This window comes from Hyperolius riggenbachi, chromosome 3, assembly GCF_040937935.1.
Source record: "Hyperolius riggenbachi isolate aHypRig1 chromosome 3, aHypRig1.pri, whole genome shotgun sequence".
Classification (NCBI taxonomy): Eukaryota; Metazoa; Chordata; class Amphibia; order Anura; family Hyperoliidae; genus Hyperolius; species Hyperolius riggenbachi.
Window position 1 is genome coordinate 119,343,618 of NC_090648.1, and position 19,081 is coordinate 119,362,698.

The window sequence follows — 19,081 nt, forward strand, 5'->3', positions numbered from 1 at the left end:
AGGATGCTGGCTGGTTTAAATGTGAAAGCAGAATGTCATCTAGCCAATGGGAAGGCTCGTTTGATGTGGGAGGGGGGTGTGGATGGTCATGGTGATATTGATCTAACGAATCAGACTGTGGTGAGCCGCTGAGTCTGATTGGGTTGCTCTTTTTGGTGGGAAAGTGTCATCAGTGATGCGTACTGTCAATGGGCGGAGGGAAAAAAAAAACAACTATCTGGACAGTTTCCCCTCTTTTTCTCTTCTCCTCCCCTTCCCTTTCTCTTATCCCCCTTCCCTCCCCTCCTCCTTTTTCCCCTCTATCCGGGATACCCATGTCCCCGCTATTCTTCCGGGGACCCGGCTGCCAATCGGAGTGGCGGTGGCGGTGTGACGTCATCGGGGCCGGGGCTAATATTTAAAACGAACTTCTCTATATTAGAGAAATATAGAGAAGTTTGTTTATATGTATATTAGCACCATCCAGTGGACAAAGTGAAAACTGCAGCGCTGGAGCCCAGGAAGGTGAATTTTTTATTCTGCTGCAGATCTCCCTGCCAGAATGATTTTTTTTCAGGTTTTAGGGTCTGAAAGAGTGGAAAAAAATTGCACCTCTTTTAGACCCTAAAATCTGGAAAGAATCAGAACGGCAAGGGGGTTAAAGGGCCATTAGCTCTGCTCTGTTTCATAGTTTAAAGTGCAGAGTGTAGTTTGTAAACTGCAAATATTAGAGAATGATGCAATGTTATTAAAAAAAAAATGTTTTATACTTGAAAATAAAAATATGAGACTCTTTTCTTTGCTACTAATGTTCTATTAATCCATCCTACACATGCAATTCATTATATCATAAGTTGTTTTTTTTGTTTCAGTGTCTCTTTAACACTCAAGCAGCCAGAAGCTACACTTATCTGGCATCAGCCAATCCCCATTGGAGCTAGATAATGGGGGTTTTACTGTATTATGTCTTGACATGTGTTTTACGTCATAGCATCTAGATACAGGATAACTTTACGCCTGTTTGGGAAATCTAAGAAATCTTTTTTTTCTCCCCTGTTGTTAATTGCAAAGCGAGCTACAGCGGTCCTTCGCCTTTGACACACTGGGTAGCTCACCACGTCTGAATGCCAATGCCGGCTTTTATACTATTTTCTACAGGAAGGAAAAGGCGTAGGAACATGTATCAGATCTTCTATGCTGTGTATCCATACTGTAATGAACTCCTCATCCAGTCCCCATTACTGAGATAAAGGAAAATCATTTGAAAAAGTCTCTATGTCAATGCCGCTTCTCTCATCAAGCATTCAGATACCATAGTAACATTTCTTCCTTCTCCATGTAGAATCTTTTTCTAGTCAAGATTTCTAGAGAACAGAAAACAGATTAATTGAAGGTTACCGTGGAAGCATCAAGCATGCTCTCTTTTTTAATTAAATGAGTGTTTGAAGGCATTATGATTTCTATAAATAAATATATATATATATATATATATATATATATATATATATATATATATATATATATATATATATATATAATTTTGTTTAAAGTGTAACTGTCGGGCATAAAATAAAAAATCAATTCTTTATTTTTATCTGGTAAACAAGTAATAAGGATGCTAATCAGGCAATACAAAAGTTAAATTCTCTATTAGTTTTCTTGTTTATAAATTATCATTCCCCAGTTTACCTGACTCTTATTTGGTACGTTGCTGCAAAAAGGAAGTTGCAGGGCATGCTGGGTTGTCCCTTTTTGCTTCTGTAGTTAAGTCTGAGGGGAAATAAAAAAGCAAAAAAAGACAACCCAGCATGCCCTGCAATTTCCTTTGTGCGGCAACATACCAAATTATAAACAAGAAAAGTAATAGAGATTTTAACTTTTGGATTGCCTGGTTATCATCCGTATTACTTGTTTACCAGATAAAAATAAAAAATAGATTTTTTATTTCTTTTGCCCGACAGTTACACTTTAACTCAAATTCAAAAATATTAATTGAGAATCAACCTATTAGTATAATTGTCACTGTTGTTGTTTTATTTAAAAGTCAAGTAAAGGAAGCATTTCAGTAGTCGCAAAAGTAACAATGGTTAAAATCTCACCCTTTACACAGTTTATTGAAAATAGTTTATAGATAGGGTTTGGAAACATGCATACATTATAACAGTCTAGTGATGTGATGACTGACGCCTGTATAAATCGAGGCACACTCTCTAGATGCCACTCAGCCAAGCCCATTGTTCCCCTCCTCACCCTTCCCACTGGAAGCCTCACCATCATGCATCATGAGGCTATAGTCCCTATCCATGTGGGCAATAAACTGTGTGCATGTGGACATACCTTAATGTTTAAGAAGTTTTGGTCATTTGCTGCTCCTCCCATCAGGATTGGTTTGCTAAGATGGAAAATAGGGAAGAACACTGAAGATCATAAGTGATCCAACAACTCTGGACTGCCCTCTGCTACTAGGTAGCAAAAGATTTTAACCCTCAGCTGGATCATGTAACAGCACAGTGGTCAGCTCCCAGTAACCAGCAGTGCCCTTCCTGAGCTGTTCATGTGTGGTCTTCTGGCTGTGCACATGGTTTCACCAATCTTGGCTTCACAGCGGAGTGTACTGTGGTGTTTGTGCCTGTCCCTTTACAGCTGGACATGCCTGAGGTCAAAGGATTGTACTTCACCCACCCAGGACAGCTAATTCTGTTCTGTGCAGCTTATTAGTGCTTTCTGCAACTGTTTTCAGATGTCAAGGAAGCCTCCAGTAAACTGCTGGTTTAGTAAGGACCAGGGGCGTTGCTAGCCCCAAAGATTAGTGGCACGTGCCCCGGATCTTTTCTGGGGTGCCACGGATGTCCCCAGACAGAGTCAGCTGTGATGCCTCAATGGTGGGCATGCTGGAAGCTGTGGTGCATCAATCGGGGGTGAGCTTGGTGCCTCTTTGTGGGCATACTGGGTACTGTGGTGCCATTCTGAGCACTGTGATGCCTTTATGGGGGCATGCAGGGAGCTGTGGTTCTTTTATGGAGGCATGCTAGGAGGGGGTCCACTAGAAAGTCGGGGAATGCTATGGGGGGAGTGGCAGCAGGCCAGCCCACCCAGCAGAAAGCCAGACCAGCGAGCACAGAAGCCAGGTAACTCTGCCTAGTTATGTTTAAAGAGGAACTAAAGTAAGAGGTATACGGAGGCTGCCATATTTATTTCCTTTTAATCAATACCAGTTATCTGGCAGCCCAGCTAGTCTATTTCTCTGCAGTAGTATCTGAATAACATCAGAAACAAGCATGCAGCTAGTCTTGTCAGATCTGACTTTAAAGTCTTAAACACCTGATCTGCTGCATGGTTGTTCAGGGGCTGTGGCTAATAGTATCAGAGGCAGAGGATCAGCAGGGCTGCTAGGCAACTGGTATTGCTTAAAAGGAAATAAACATGGCAGCCTCCATATACCTCTATCTTCCGTTCCCCTTTAACCACTTTACCCCCGCCCGTACGGATTTCTCCGTCCCTTTTTCCATCCTTTAACCCCCAGGGACGGAGAAATCCGTACTTTCCGCGCTCCCGCCGCTGCCCGCACTCCCGCTCGTAAACACGCTGCCCGCCGCTAGTAAACACGCCGCCGCCTGCTCGCCCAGAGATCAAGGAATGGGAAAATCCATTCCTGTTCGTTGATCTAAGCCCCGCAATGATCCGCTGCTCTCCAATGAGCAGCGCGATCATTGTGAAAAGATACACACTTACCCAGCCTCCAAGTACTTCCTCCAAGCTTCCGGAAGGACGCTTGGAGGTCGCATTAAAACAAAAAGTTACTGTGGCCATCTTGTGGCCAAATAGTAAAACTACACCCTACACATTTTTCACATACAAATAAATTACTTTTACACAAAAAATTAACTCATTACCTCCCACACTTCCAATTTTTTTTTCTTTGTAGTTAAAAAAAAATTAAAAATTGTACAATAAAAAAAATACATAAATAGTTACCTTAGGGACTGAACTTTTTAAATATTTATGTCAGGAGGGTACAACTGTTACTTTATAAACTATGGGCTTGTAATTAGGGATATTGGCGCCAAACATTGTGATAGGGACATAATTTAAACGGTTTTATAACCGGGACAAAAGGGCAAATACATTTCATGGGTTTTAATTACAGTAGCATGCATTATTTAAAAACTATAATCGCAGAAAACTGAAAAATAATTAATTTTTTTCCCACATTTTTCCTATTTTCCCATTAAAACACATTTAGAATAAAATAATTCTTGGCATATTGTCCCACCTAAAGAAAGCCTAATTGGTGGCAGAAAAAACAAGATATAGTTCATTTCATTGCGATAAGTAATAATAAAGTTATAGACGAATGAGTGGAAGGAGCGCTGAAAGGTGAAAATTGCTCTGGTGGTCAGGGGGTAAAACCCCTCAGTGGTGAAGTGGTTAAGTGATGCTGCCTATTTATGTGATATGCTGCATTTTTTTTTATTGGAGAGGGGGCTTCATCCAACATTTTGCTGGGTGGTCCTTAGACCACTGTTAATTTCATGTAAATTTGGCTCCACCCATGACCACACCCACATTCTGGTGAGTGGCACACCCATTTTCCAGCTGGAGTGCCCAAAAGTGCCCCAGATATCTTAGGAGCCTAGCAACACCCCTGGTAAGGACCAATCACTGGTTTTGTTTACATTTGAAGGCCCACTTCTAAGTGTTATGGTGCTGGCCTGACTGGGACCGTCTTGGATTTGGAAAAAAAACAGGTCTCTTGTAAATGTGGATAAACAAGGGGTTTTCTTTTAACGTAAATATGTCAGTGTGTGCCTGCCTGTTTTTCTACTATTTTTGGAGCATAAGAATGTTAATATGCACAACAGCAGCAACTCTGCTCAATACTTGGTGTAATATCCAGAGCCATATATCTCAGGTTTCACTTGGTGTTGTACACATTCTCTTGTTACACACTTGGTGTAATATTCTGCACCTAAAATTAAGTAAATGAAGCTGCACAGACCCCTGTAGGGGTGCATGTAAATAGCAAAATCTTAACGGGAACTGTGCACTAAATTTAGAAAACTTCTGAAAAGAACCTCCCCCTAAGGGATAGGCTTTGGGTGTGCAGTAGGCATTTGCTTACCTACAGGGGCTGCTCAGTATACCCCCATCTATATGGAGGCCTCCTTTTTCTATCTGCCACAGAACTGCAGGTTACCACAGTAATGTCTTATCGCCTTGCCGAGGATGCCCAATGAATGCTGGGAGATGTAGTTCCCATTGAGGTAATTACCTGACTGGGAGGTGTAACCATATCAATAAACAATATATTCCCTGGCATGTATCACGCATCCCTGGCATGCACTACTAAATATGCTTTAACTTCTTGCCGACCACTCCACGCGATCGGCGTGGATGTGGTGGCAGCCCCAGGACCAATGTCCTTCTATGGGGCTAGCAGAGGAGCGCGCGAGCTGCTGTGTGCGCATCCCTGCTTGGAAGCCGGAGCTCCACTCCACTAAGCCATTTGTAAGTGCTTATGATTTGAAAAGCTCTTGCTAATGTAATGCTATGGGTGTGATCCCACTAGAGCAATGTGATTTTATAAAAATCCCCCATAGCATTACATTAGCAAAAACTTTTCAGATCACAAGCGCTTAGAGAAGGCTGCTAGTGGGTTTGAGTACTAGGGCCCATTCACACTAGAAGCACTTTTCTGAGCGTTTTGCGATTGATTTGCGTTTTTTAAAATCGCTCCAATTCACTTTCATTAAAATCGCGGTAAAAATTGTGTTTTTTCCACGATTTTTACTGCAATTTTAATGAAAGTGAATGGGAGCGATTTTAAAAATGCTAATCAATTGCAAAACGCTCAGAAAAGCGCTTTTATTGTGAATGGGCCCTAGTGCTCAAACCCACTAGCGGTTTAACATTTTGTTGTTTCATAGAAACCATTAATAAATCATATTTGCTTTATTTTCTCAGAAATTGCTGGTAAATAGAGGTTGAATTAGATGAACAGCTTAAGGAATAACTTCTGAATTGCAAAGAATATAAAAGGTAAAAATTGAAAGGATGTTTTATACCATGCTTTAATTTAACTTTAGGAAATTCTTTAAAGAAATGTTCCTGTTTTTTAAAATATCCCCGAATTTGCAAGAGTAATTGACATAAACAGAAATGGGAGAAGATCGGAACTGCAGCATTTCTACCCGTATGAGGTGTCTGCAGCAATATGTGCGCATGCGTACAACGTAAATTATCCAGGCATAGCAGTTTGGAATGGATCAGGAAGAACACAAGATATTGATTGGATTTTTTTTGTAATGAGAACCATAATTTTACTGGCAGAATACTGATCTGCCCTTGACAGCATAATTAACCTGTAGATGTGGAGCCACCGAAACTATAATTATCAGCAGTAACATATTGAAATATTATAGAATTAGAAAAAAATAGAAAAACTATAAAAAGTAGCAAAAGAAGCAGGTAATATAGAAAGTGACAATTAATTTGACATAAGTTTGACAGCACGGTTTGACAGCATTTTCTATAAAATGCATCTCAGATTGTTTTCTCTTACTTGATTGTCTTGAAAAAAATACTCACAGAATACTTTTCAGCACCATAGATTGGGCCATATTCACAAAATATTGGTAATTTTGCTATGCGCATTGCGCAGGCAGCAGCACACGGCAATTTCACCTTTACCTACGCTGACTATGTAGCGTGTGTTGTGCAATTAGTGCAGCCTGCATTACCTAGGTAATGTGTGAGTTACTAAGGTACAGTAGGTAACAGGCAGCTAGTGGACAAAAAGGCCGTCGCCATTCACTCCCATAGTAAATATCGTTTAATGGGCGCCGAACAGAATAAAAAAGGGCGCCGGACATTAATAACATTTTATAAACGGCGCCAGGAGATTTTTAATGTTTTATAACTGTGCTTGTGATGTTTTACGTTTAGAAAATGCACCCGTGACGAATAACGTTTATAAAAATACTAAACATAGTTATCCTATTTAACCAAAACATTATTTAAAATTTTATCCCTTACTGTTTGTAAAACATTATTATTCACAAAATAAAGCGATCAGTACGTAACGTAAATTGCAATATATTTTTTTACAGTCACTATTTGTAAAACATTATTATCCACATAATAAAGCGATCACTAAGGGGGGTCTTAGGTTTAGGCACCACCAGGGGGGTCTTAGGTTTAGGCACCACCAGGGGGGGCCTTAGGTTTAGGCACCACCAGGGGGGTCTTAGGGTTAGGCACCACCAGGGGAGTCTTAGGGTAAGGCACCACCAGGGGGGTCTTAGGGTTAGGCACCACCAGGGGAGTCTTAGGGTTAGGCACCACCAGGGGGGTCTTAGGTTTAGGCACCACCAGGGGGGTCTTAGGTTTAGGCACTACCAGGGGAGTTTTAGGGTTAGGCACCACCAGGGGGGTCTAGGGGTTAGGGAAGGAACAGGGAGGGTTCTGTGTGAGAGTAGGGTTAGGTATAGTTACAGTACAATATACAACACCACCAGGGGGGTGGTTAAGGTTAGGCACCACTAGGGGGGTCTTAGGTTTAGGCACCACCAGGAGGGTCTTAGGTTTAGGCACCACCAGGGGGGGTCTAGGGGTTAGGGATAGGTACAGGGAGGGTTCTGTGTGAGAGTAGGGTTAGGTATAGTTTTAGTAAAATTTTTGTAATACTTACTAATGTTTTACAACACTTATTACAAACATAGTTATATTTATATCATCGTTATAAACAATATTTTCAGATTTTACTATAAGAAGAAACGATAAATGAAGGTTATTCACAATAATATACAATTATAACGATTATACATATATTATCGTTTTTTTAAGAAACGTAATTATAAGTTTCACTTTTGAAACAGGGAAGATTAACGTTTTCACAATTGTCGATTTCATACACATTATTTAATGATTTATAAATTTGTAAAACATTATTTTTAAACGAAATACAGTACAATATTTTTATAAACGCTATTAATGCTTATCGTTTACACCCCGCGCCCTTTTTTCCCGACGCCCTTTTTTAACATACGCGGTACAATACGCTATGCAAGTAGCAAGCGTAACAGTCATATTTAGTGTGCACAGCCCATTCATAGATGTATCGCAAGTACTCTTAGGGCTTGTTTACGCCTAGGGCGTTTTGCTTTTTTTTGAGCGCCGGTGATTTTTAAAAATGCCCTAAAGCTAGTGCAAGGATTCCTTCTGGGACATTTCATATCAGCACATTTCGTCCGCTTTCCGCTCAGCAAAGCGATGCCTGTACCATTTTCAGGGCGATTTTGCTACAATGGAACATATAGCAAAAGCCCAAAACGCTCACAAATTGCTTTATCCTCCAATTGCATTCACGCTTTTATGAATAAATACATTGTATTTATTCATTTCTGGGTGAAAGAGTTTACTTCCTAGATGACGCCAAGAAGTGAAAAAAACAGAATCACTCTGCAAAAGCGCTTACAAAAGTGCTTTGTACAAAATCGTAGCGCGCAATGGAGCACCAGGAGGGGAGAAAAAAGTAAAAAAAAATAAAATCGCTGGCGTCAGTGAGTTTGATTTTAGATGTAGACAAAGCCTTAGGATTGGTTCACAGTGGAGGTAAAATCAAACCATTTTCCAACACCAACGGACAAACAGTCATACTGTTGGCCACAGGATCCACACAGACATGTTTGTTGTGAATCTGTCCATTATGGGAGCGGAACACAAACTCCCACCATTGCATGACTTTTCTGGACAGCACAGTATCTGTGATGTATAATCAGTGACCATCCATGATGGGAGACTGGTATAGTGACTAGTGACATAGGTTGAATTTTAGGGAGACTGTCCAGTTTAGGTAGGTATCAACTTTTTTTTCTGTAGATTATGGCAAGGGGCAGTGCCTGTTTGGAGATTAATTTGCAGAAATTGTAGTCTGCCATGCTTTCACTGTTAGCCCCCCTGGTGGTATGAAGAATTCCGCCAGGGGGCAGCGCAGCAGTTTTTTTTATTTATTTATTTTTTTAAATCATGTAGCGAGCCCAGGGCTCGCTACATGATAGCCGCTGCTCAGCGGCATCCCCCCGCCCGCTTCGATCAGGAAATCCTGTTTAAAGAACGGGATTTCCTGGAGGGCTTCCCCCGTCACCATGGCGATGGGGCGGGATGACGTCACCGACGTCAGCGACGTCGGGACGTCATTGGGAGTCCCGATCCACCCCTCGTCGCTACCTGGCACTGAGTGGCCAGGCAGCGCACGGGGTCTGGGGGGGGCCGCACGCTGCAACGGATAGTGGCGATCGGGCGCGGGCCAGCGGCGATCAGTGTAAATCGGCCCAGCAGGGCCTGAGCGGCACCCTCCGGCGGCTTACCCCGTGTCGCACACGGGGTTACCGCTAAGGAGGTTAGCAGTACAACGCTATGCAACTGTGACTCGCAAACCAAGTCCCCCCCCCCCACACACACACACACACGCACAGAAGGTAAAAAAAGTTAAATACCTATTCCGTTTTATTATCCTTAGGGGACGCCATCCGCATCCCCCATTTCATTCTGCTGCATCTGTAGTGTAATTCCCAGGCTCCTGGGGGTCCAAACCCGATCCCTCAGGTTGTCCTCAGCTTCCCTAATGAAGATGGCCGCCAGGTCCTACCGCGGCTGCGCAGTTCTCATAGCCACAAGTCTAAGTTATCCTCCAGCTCTGACCTTGTTCCCGGCAGTCTCGTGTACGTAAAGAATGAGAGACAACTGGGAAGTGGGAACGAGGTCAGAGCTGGAGGAGAGCTTAGAGCTGCACAGCCACACTTGCAGTTATGAGAACTGCGATGCTGCAGCAGGACCAGGAGGCCATCTTCTGTGGGGAAGCTGAGGACAACAAGAAGGATCGGATTGGGACCCCCAGGAGCCTGGGAATTACAATACAGATGCGGCGGAATGAAATTGGGGATGCGGATGGCATCCACAAAGGATGATAAAATGGAATAGGTGTTTAACTTTTTTTACCTTCTTTGCCTCATAAGTCCTTTAAATAATGTTCAGAAACAATGGCTGATAATAGATTAATGCTTGATGATAAAACAACCAAAAATCTATTCAAAGGACCACTGTTCTTAATAGATTTTGGTTAGATTTTCCTAGGAGAAATTGTTGAAAATCTGTTTGTCAATGTAGATTGAAGTTGACCATCAATGATACAATCTTGATTGAACGATCTTACCAAATGTAAGTAATAAAGTAGGAGCAGTCCCTCATATTACACAGAAGGGGTAAGATTATATAATCTAGATTGCATCAATAACACTCAGCATTTTCCAGGTATCCATTGGAATAATTCAAGAAGAACCTCAACACTAGCTGCAATATAAGATGATTGCTTTCTCCTACCATGGTTGGTAATGAATAAACAAATGATCTCCAGCAGAGCTTACAATCTACAACTAAGCTTCTTCAGCTATTTACTGTCTGAGTTCTTCTTCCACTCGACCCACCTTACGTTTAATTAACGACTCCTGGGCTCCACCAACTGCATGATTAATGTGGGAGGTCGGACGTTTCATCTCGGCAGCTAATAGAAAATGACTCGCTCTCCTGTGTTAGTGTTCTCCAGGTACCGCCGCGGTAATGAAAGGTTGATGTAGGCAGAAAGCAGGATTCCTCAACTCATTAATTACAACTGCCCAGTGTGGAAAATTTATAATTAAACACTGTTTACTCCCTTTACTTTTGGAAGAAGTAAATTAAAGGTAATTATGGATCTCCTCTGGTATGTATTGGGATTTGCGAGTGAGCTGCAGGGGGGAGGCTTGATAAACAGAAGAGGGTTTTCTGGAGTAACTTGAGAGCTACTATTCACGGCCTCTCCTGGTATGATGTTAATAAGGGAGTTTTTTTTATATCCAAGAGATAAAGTTGAGCTATACTACACTGGTGTTTATGATCTCAGGGGGGCTACATATTGTCCAGTGAGGGGAGTAACCATCATTTGATAACTGGATACACAGGAATACTGTATATTAGGGTTTCTGTGAAACATGCCCCGGCGTTCACTTCTGAATTAAAACAAACCAGGGTCTTCCCCTGAAGACATACAAATAATAATGCAAAAACTTTAGCTGTCAGGCAAGTGTGTAGCAGATAAGCTGTACATATTGCTTTATAGTTATGTGTATTTGAAGTTATTGCTTTACAATGCAATTCAAACAATCTAAATCCAGTTTTGGCATGGAACATATCAAAATCCATGCAAACAGGATCGGCGCTACCATATGGGCTAATAGGGCCCTAACACCCAAATATTTGCCACCACTCCCTCAACACCTCCCCCCCCCCCCACACACACACACACACACTCCCAGTGTTGCAAAGGCAGAGGTAACAGGCACAGACTAACTCAGACCTCTGCTTGTTTTTTATTATGATTACTGGATGCTGATTGGAACTCAATCCTTCACACTGTGGCTATGGCCTCAATTCACTAAGGTTATCTCCTGTCTTTAATAACGTTTCTACAGTTGTCACCATGGTGATAAGGCATGTAGTATTCAGGAAACATTTTACCTTATCAGGCAAACCTAAAGTTAACTCTTCTGTCTTTAAGTTAACTCTTCAATCCTTAAAATAACTCCAGAATTCTAAAGTTAATGACAGGCTGTTAATTAACTGCGTGTGAAAATAACTACAGAGGAGGTAACTTAACTACAGAGGAGGTAACTTAAGGAATGAAGAGATGAGATAACTCTCTCACTGTGTGGAGGTAAGTTTTCTCTTGCTTTATTATCTCCAGCATGATCTTAGTGAATTCAGGCCATTGGTTGTTCTCCAAACCACTGTTAAAGTCCTTGCTGTGTGCAACCTGGTCGGCGCAAGGCAGCAAAGCAGGCCGTTGCCCGCTAGGGGTAGTGGCCCATCATCTCTTGCGGGGTGCTCTTGTAAAAACCCGTGGTCACTTAGACTCTGCATTTGGGAGACTCTTGCCTCAGTTGGAAGGTCAACAGGCCTCTTGCCACCTGAAATTCCTGAACCTGAACACTGACCTAGCAAACTAACTTCCTCCAAGTTCCAGGTATTGCAGGTTCATCTGTCTTCTTTTTAGTGTTGTTGCTTTGCACTTCCTACTTCTCCATTTGGGCTCTAGTGTCTGTTGTGAGGAGCAGGAAATGCAGGGCAGCAACATTAAAAAGAAGACAGACGGGACTTCCAGCACCTGGATCTCGGAGGAGGTGAGTGTCTGCCTGTCAAGTCTGACTATACTTGGGGGGTGAGTGTCAAAATCAGAATCATTTTTTTCACCAAGTACAACGGGGTTTGTACCCTAGATTATTTTTGGCACATACAGGGTCGGTGATGGTACAGTAACATACAGTAGAAATACACAGAATAGTCATTATACACATTACACTTGCACCTTACATTACATTGGATACAGAGGACCGTCTTAGTGCTATGTCAGGTGGAGCTTCCACAACCTGTGCGATGTTCAACTACCCTGCAGCAGATTACAGATGCCCCCCACATGTCTTGGAATATGCAGGGGAAGAGAAGAGAAAGAGAGAAAGAAGGAGCTATCAGAGAGAGACAGAGGGCTTGATTCACAAAGCGGTGCGAACCTACTTAGCACGTCTAAAGTCTTTTGGCGCGTCAACCAGGGTGCTAAGTAGGTTAGCACCAGTTTTTAATCAGATGATGCGCTATGTAGTGCTAAAGTCCTTGCGCGGAGCGCCCTGCGCTCTATGCAGTGTGCGTTTAGACATGCTAAGGGGGTTTTCACAGGCGTGCTAACAGTTAGCACCGCTTTAGTACGAGAGTCCCCTTGGGTGGAAACAACAGTCCTGGCTGTAGCAATGCCTTATACCAGAGTCCATGCTTGCAAATTTAGCCCCAGGCTTTCGGCCTGGTCCAGTGCAGATGGTCAGCTTGTAAAAATCGAAGACCAAGCGGCAGCTGTCAGCGGAGGGTTGTGGTCCTGGCCTGATGGAGATTCTGCTGCGGCTGCATGAGTGGGCCAGGACTGCGGTGCAGAGTGGGCCAAGCAGCTGTGCCCGGAGTCATATGGTGATCAGCTAAAGCTGGTAGCTGCTGCAGTGGATTGGCAGCTGATTACACTTGCTGTGACTAACTTTTTGATCCAAAGCTTGTGGCTTAGATATTGGAGTGGTCGGTCTGAAGGCCAGGAATCTGAAAGGACTGTGGCTGGAGGTGAAGGGACCTAGCCTGGTGGAGAAGAGCAGAACGCCCCGCCAGTCAGCAAGGATCTATGGCTGCAGCGCATGCTGGCATGGCTGACAAGGTCCCCGTGCCTCTGATGTGCTTGAGGCACAGGGCACATGGGCAACGATCCACTGTGGCCTGTGTAGCAGGGTGGATCAGAGCCAGGACAAAGTCCTCCAGCACACAAGGCTGAGACACCAAAGTGCACCCCACCATCCCTCCCACCCCAGCCGTCACACAATGATTGCTATTAGACTAAGAGGCGCCCCAGAGCCCCCAACCCCCACAACACCTTAATCTCTAGTTATCTGGCTTGCAGCCACTGCCATGTATCCCATTTTCCTCTTTCTCTCTGCTTCAAACACAATAGGGGAATAATAGCTGAGTGAGATGTGCGCTCCCTCCTACACTGCACCCTGAGGCTGGAGCCTCTCTTGCCTTTGCCTAGGCCCGGCTTTGGAGTGGATCCGGCCATCACTGGCTGAAAAGCAGGGCCAGGGGATTAGTCACGACCTGTTGTCAGCAGGGTCTTCAAGTCACTTTTGCCCCAGCAGGTCCCCATTGTAGCTAGAACCAGCTCTGCATGCAAAGCTATGACATGGGGAGACATGTACTAAAGACTTGTATTGGAGACTTGTAGCAGCGCCTAATTTCCACCTCTGCTAATAAAGTGGGATAAAGCTCCTAAATGTCAATAAAATTGTGTTCTACATTTTATTACATACTAGCCGATTGCCCGGCGTTGCCCGTGTATGTATTTGGCTGGTGTTGGCTCCACCTACTTTTTCTAACCCTAACACACAATTTTTCACTGACCGAGTTTGTGAGCTTTACGGTCTTTGGTATCAATAATCTGTATTGAAATGAAACAAATCTGATTGGCTGTTTGTGGCTCCACCCCTCTCCAGCATTTGAACCCCAGTCACCCAATGACCAACTGTAGCAGGTTTGAGGCATCTGCTATTAACAGTGTAAAAATGGCATCAATTTAAATATTCCACTTGAAAATCAACAGGTGAATTTTGATTGGCCATTATATGCTCCACCCACTTCCCTGAATATTAATCTCAGTCACTCAGTGACCATCTGGGCAAAGATTGGGAACCCTGCAATAAACAGTGTAAGAAGGGCTGCAGTTTACACTTTCCCAGTGAAATCTGTTTTTGGTTGCGCCCACTTTTTGTAACCTGGACACAAAGTTACTAATAAATGCCCAAGTTTGTGAGTTTTGGGGTCCTTGGCATCAATAATTTGTATTTTGCCATGAAATGAAACAAATCTGATTCACTCTTTGTGGCTCTGTCCCCTTTTCTGAATTTGAACCTCAGTGACCCAATGACCAACTGTACCAGGTTTGAGGCTTGTGCCATTAACAGTGAAAGAATGGCAGCAATTTTAATATTCTCCTTGAAAAGTGACATGTGATTTTTGATTGGCATTTTAGGCTCCACCCACTTTTCTGAATATCAATCCCAGTCACCCAGTAACCAGCTATGCTAAGTTTGAGAACCCTGCCATTAACAGTGAAGAAGGGCTGCAGTTTACAATTTCCCAGAAAATTCTGTTTTTAACTCCATCCACTTTTTGTATCCTTGACACACAGTCACAACTCAATGACCAAGTTTTTGAGCTTTTGGGTTCCTGGCATCAAAATTGTGCTAATGGAAGCAGTTTATCCAGCAAAGAAATCTGGCTGTTTTTGGCTTTTACTGAATTTGAACCCCAAACACTTAACGACCGACTGTAGCAGGTTTGAGGCCTCTGCTATTAACAGTGTGAGAATGGCTGCAGTTTCAATATTCCCCTTGAAAATCAATAGGTGAATTTTGATTGGCTCTTGTAGGCGCCACCTACTTTTCCGAATATTAATCCTAGTCACCCAGTGACCAACTGTGTGAAGTTTGAGAACCCTGCCATTAACAGTGTAAGAAAAGCTGCAGTAGGAGAACAGAGGCGCCAGCAGAATACAAGTGGATACAATTTTTTAAATTTGCTAGGAGGAAGTGGCGGACTTGCCTCCATAAAGCAGACACGAAAGACTGTCTGAAAAGTAGCAATCACATTTATTATATAGTACCCCAAAAGTGCAACGCATTTTGCAGGCCGAGCCCGCTTCATCAGGCAATAAACGTGGGGACAAAACAGAAATCCAGCAATAGCAGGTGTAGCGCCTCAGTGAGAAAAGCTGCAGTTTACATTTCCCCATGTAAAAAGTTAGTTGTTTTTGGCTCCGCCCACTATTTCTAATCTTGACATACAGTCACTTAATGACCAAGTTTATGAGCTTTGGGGTCTTTGACATCAATAAGTTGCATTTTACCATTGAAATTAAACAAATCTGATTGGCTGTTTTTGGCCCGCTCCCTTCAGAATTTAAACCCCAGTCTCCCAGTGACTGACTGTAGCAGATGTTAGGCCTCTGCCATTAAGAGTGCATGAATGGCAGCAATGTAAATATTCCCCTTGAATGTCAAAAGGGGAATTTTGATTGGCTGCTGTAAGCGCCACCCACTTTTCTGAATATTAGTCCCAATCACCCAGTGGCCAACTGTGTCACGTTTGAGAACCCTGCCAATAACAGAATAGCTGAAATCAATCTAACAAATCTGATTGGCTGTTTGTGGCTCCACCCCTTTAGTGAATTTGGACCCCAGTCACCCAATGACTGACTGTATCAGGTTTGAGGCCTCTGCCACTAACAGTGTAAGAATGGTAGCAATTTGAATATTCCCCTTTAAATTCAATAGGTACATTTTGATTGGCTGTTGTAGGCTCCACCCACATTTCTGAATATTCATCCCAGTCACCCAGTGGCCAATTGTGTAAAGTTTGGGAACCCTGCGATGTAAAAAATGAAGTTGTTGGCATCGCCCACTTTTTCTAACCTTGATATACAGTCACTCAATTTTCAAGTTTATCAGCTTTGGGGTCCTTGGTATCAATACTTTGTATATTCCCATTGAAAAATAAACAAATCTGGCTGTTTGTGGCTCCACCCCCTTCCTGAATTTGAACCCTAGTCACCCAGTGACCAACTGTACCAGGTTTGAGGCATCTGCTTTTACCAGTATAAGAGAATGGTAGCAGATTAAATATTCCCTTTGAAAATCAAAAGGTGAATTTTTATTGGCTGTTGTAGGCTCAACCCACCTTCCAAAATCTTAATCTGTCACCAATGACCAACTGTGCAAAGTTTGAGAACTCTGCCATTAACGGTGTAAGAATGGCTGCAGTTTATATTTTCCCAGTAAAAATTATTTTGGCTCCGCCCACTTTTTGCAACCTTGACACACAGTCACTCAATGACCAAGTTTGTGAGCTTTCAGGTTCCTGGCATCAAAAATGTGTGAATGGAAGCAGTTTATCCACCAAGGAAATCTGATTGGCTGTATGTGGCCCCGCACCTTTAGTGAATTTGGACCCCAGTCACCCAATGACCGACTGTAGCAAGTTTGAAGCCTCTGCCATTAAAAGTGTAAGAATAGCAGCAGTTTAAATATTCCCCTTGAAAATCAACAGGTGAATTTTGATTGGCTGTTGTAGGCTCCACCCATTTTCTTGAATCTTAATCACATTCACCCAGTGACCAAGTGTGCCAAGTTTGAGAACCCTGCGATTAACAGTTTAAGAATGGCTGCAGTTTACATTTTCCCATTTAAAATTAACGGCTGAAATTTGATTGGCTGTTTTATGCTCCGCCCACTTTTCCTGGATTTGTAACCTTGGTCACCAAGTGACCACCTGTGCCAAGTATGGGGACTCTGGCCTGATTACTGTGAGAATGGCAGCCTTTTACATTTTTTTCCATTGACTTGAATGGGTGGAATCTTATTTGCTGTTTGTAGCTCCGCCCAGGTGTGCAGGGGGGCCCCGAGACCCCCAGAACATATCATCCCAGGTAGTAAGGGATCTGTATACCAAGTTTTGTTCAAATCGGTCAAGCCGTTTTCGCGTGATCGCAGCACACACACACACACACACACACACACACACACACACACACACACACACACACACACACACACACACACACACACACACACACACACACACACACACACACACACACACACACACACACACACACACACACACACACACACACACACACACACACACACACACACACACACACACACACACACACACACACACACACACACACACACACACACACACACACACGATTTTATATATATAGAAGATACCATATTTGCTCTTTTACACAAATAATAGTGTCTGTGTAACATCTGCAACTATGGCAGCTGCGGACATGAAGGGTATACCCGCAGCCGCCTTTGTTCCCTGTTCTCAGGCCTCATCCGTTCCGTTGGCGTCTAGCACGCCGGGAAAGGTACTGTCTCATGCTCATAGGGTCGCTTTATTGCGCGGACGCGCGCGGAGACAGGACCTTTATGTTGGAAGAAGGCACGTCAGAGGTGACTCACGCCACTCGGATTGGCTGATTGGTAAGGGGCGCGGCTGTGAGCTCTCCTCGGCTTCTTAAGCCTTCACTGGTCATTTGCAACTTGTCTGCTGTTGCGAGTGCACTCGTGTTGGCGCTCAGACCTTGGACTAGTATCCGGTGTGCTTTGATCTGGGAGGGAACCAGGGATTTCACACAAGACTAGGACTATTGTTATATTGTATTACTGATTACCTGTGTATGATTCTGGCTATACTCTGACCTTGCTATTGCTCATCGATTCTGTACTTCTGCCTATCTGACCTTAGTTGCTGAAACTCTGCCTGATAACTCACTATTCTTCTGCCTCTCGTTTCTGTGCTGTATTCGCCTCTCAGTTGCCAAACCTTGCCTGTCTGACCTCTCTACTCACCAGTGGGCCCTTGCCACTGGTGAGGTGCTCTTTTGATTAATACCCACCAGCTCCTCTGGTGAGGTTTAAGTTATACAGCTCCTGTGACTGATAGTACCTTACCAGCTCCTCTGGTAAGGTCTAGTTAAACTATTCAGTCACTTGTGCTGATAGTACCTTACCAGCTCCCCTGGTAAGGTTTAGCCAAACTTTGTTGTCACTCCTGTTGTTAGTACTTCACCAGCTCCTCTGGTGAGACCTATTATTTATACTACTGTTGTTGCAGCTAGTACCCACCAGCTCCCCTGGTGAGGGCTAGCACTGTTGTTTCAGCTTCTCTGGTGAGATCTATCCATTTAATCTACTGTTGCACCAAACACTTTACACCTCTGTTTCTCAGCCGTCTATACTTGCATTATTGGTGATACTGCAGATCACCACATAATCGGGTATAGAGTCCGTATTATTGGTGATTCTGCAGATCACACAATAATCAGTCATCTGTGTGCTACACCAATCGTTACAGTCTGTTTACAAATTACAATCCCAACTCTTATCTGAAAGCTGCCATTGAATTGTATCTAGTGATCTTACCTTTCTCTGCTTCTGCCGTGTGTGCAGCTGAGTTTTAGCACTGCTGCTAATGTTTACTAATTGAGGCTCATAAGGAAATGTAAACAAAGACAATGTAATCATCACCTTGGAATGGCACTGAGCTTCCCACTGAAGAAGAAAGTGCTGTGTTTAACTGTTTAAATGCTGTTCTGCTAATATATATATTTTTTATTTTTTGGTAGTAGGCAGTGGTGCTCATCAGAGCTAGGATATCCGAGATACTCGGATATCCTAGCTCTTTTTTCACTATTCGAGCTCGAATACAGAGCTCGAATAGTATTAGCTATCCGGGCTGTGCTATCCGAGCGCACTCGGATAGCAAGCAGCTATCCGGAGATATCCTAGCTATCCGAGCTCGGATAGCGTCACAAGCTCGGATAGCGTCACGACAGACGTCACCTCGAGTCCTCACAAGCGAATCAGAGGGCTCCCAGCCCTCTGACTGCAGCCAATCACAGATGGGGAGC